Source organism: Bubalus kerabau, chromosome 1 (assembly GCF_029407905.1).
Source record: "Bubalus kerabau isolate K-KA32 ecotype Philippines breed swamp buffalo chromosome 1, PCC_UOA_SB_1v2, whole genome shotgun sequence".
Lineage (NCBI taxonomy): Eukaryota > Metazoa > Chordata > Mammalia > Artiodactyla > Bovidae > Bubalus > Bubalus kerabau.
Window position 1 is genome coordinate 228426365 of NC_073624.1, and position 2312 is coordinate 228428676.

Here is a 2312-nt window from a genome sequence, read left to right on the forward strand (position 1 = left end):
TGGAGTGGGGTAAGTGCTATGAGCTTAGTTTTTTGAATGCTGAATTTTAAAAGTTAAGTTCTTAAAATTCCTTTTTTTGATTTGGTAGAGTTCTTTATATAACTTGGTTTCTAGGCACTAGCAACCAGCTGAGCTATTTCAAATCCTAAAAGATGATGCTGTGAAAGTACTGCACTCATTATGCCAGCAAATATGGAAAACTCAGCAGTGGCCACAGGACTGGAAAAGGTTAGTTTTAATTCCAATCCCAAAGAAAAGCAATGCCAAAGAATATTCAAATTACCATACAACTGCACTCATTTCACAAGCTAGCAAGATAATTCTTCAAGCTAGGCTTCAGGAGTATGTGAACGGAAAACTTCCAAACATACAAGCTGGATTTAGAAAAGGCTGATAGACCATAGAAAAAGCAAGAGAATTCCACCCCCCCCAAAAAAACCCAAACACATTTACTTCTGCTTCATTGATGACACTAAATCCTTTGACTGTGTGGATCACAACCAACTGTGGAATATTCTTAAAGAGATGGGAATACCAGACCACATTAATTGCCTCCTGAGAAACCTGTATGCAGGACAAGAAGCAACAGTTAGAACTGGACATGGAACAACAGACTGGTTCAAAATTGGGAAAGGAGTATGTCAAGGCTCTATTGTTACCCTGCAAATTTAATGAATATGCAGAATACATCATATGAAATGCTGGACTAGATGACTCACAAGCTGGAATCAAGATTGCAGGGAGAAAATCAACAACCTCAGATATGTAGATGATACTACTTTAATGACAGAAAGTGAAGAGGAACTAAAGAGCCTCTTGATGAAGATGAAAGAGGAGAGTGAAAAAGCTAGCTTAAAACTCAACATTCAAGAAACAAAGATCACGGTATCTGGTCCTATCACTTCATGACAAATAGATGGGGAAAAGTAGAAACAGTGTCAGATTTCATTTCTTTGGGCTCAAAAATCAAATAAGTCAATCCTAAATGAAATCATGGCTTCCCTCATAGCTCAGTTGGTAAAGAATCCACCTGTGATGCAGGAGACCTAGGTTCAATTCCTGGGTCAGGAAGATCTGCTAGAGAAGGGAAAGGCTACCCATTCCAGTATTCTGGCCTGGAGAATTCCATGGACTATGCAGTCCATGGGGAAGCAAAGAGTCAGATATGACTGAGCGACTTTCACTTACAAAGGTAATCAACCCTGAATATTCATTAGAAGGACTGGTGCTAAAGCTGGAATTCCAATACTTTGGCAACCTGATGCAAAGAGCTGATTCTTTGTAAAAGACTCTGATGCTGGGGAAGATTAAGAGCAAGAAGAGGAGGAAACAACAGAGGATGAGAGGGTTGGATTGCACTACTGACTCAATGAACATGAGTTTGAACAAACTCAGGGAGATAGTGAAGAACAGGACAGCCTGGTGTGCTGCAGTTTACAAGGTCACAAAGAGTCAGATATGACTTAGCGACTGAACAATAACACAAAAGGCCCTTATTAGATATACAACTTGCAAATATTTTCTCCCGTGTTTGAGTTGCCTTTTGAACATTCTTCACAGCATCCTTTGAAGAAAAATATTTCAAAATTTAGTGAACTTCAACCTCTCTCCCAGAATGTGAGGTCAAGTGGGCCTTAGAAAGCATCACTACAAACAAAGCTAGTGGAGGTCATAGAATTCCAGATGAGCTATTTCAAATCCTGAAAGATGATGCTGTGAAACTGCTGCACTCAATATGCCAGCAAATTTGGAAAACTCAACAGTGGCCACACTACTGGAAAAGGTCAGTTTTCATTCCAATTCCAAAAAAAGGCAATGCCAAAGAATGCTCAAACTACCACACAATTGCACTCATCTCACATGCTAGTAAAGTAATGCTCAAAATTCTCCAAGCCAGGCTTCAGCAGTATGTGAACCATGAACTTCCAGATGTTCAAGCCAGTTTTAGAAAAGGCAGAGGAACCAGAGATCAAATTGCCAACATCCTCTGGATCATGGAAAAAGCAAGAGAGTTCCAGAAAAACATCTATTTCTACTTTATTGACTATGCCAAAGCCTTTGACTGTGTGGATCACAATAAACTGTGGAAAATTCTGAAAGAGATGGGAAGACTCTTGACCTGCCTCTTGAGAAACCTATATGCAGGTCAGGAAGCAACAGTTAGAACTGGACATGGAACAACAGACTGGTTCCAAATAGGAAAAGGAGTACATCAAGGCTGTATATTGTCACCCTGCTTATTTAACTTATATGAAGAGTACATCATGAGAAATGCTGGGCTGGAGGAAGACAAGCTGCAATCAAGATTTCTG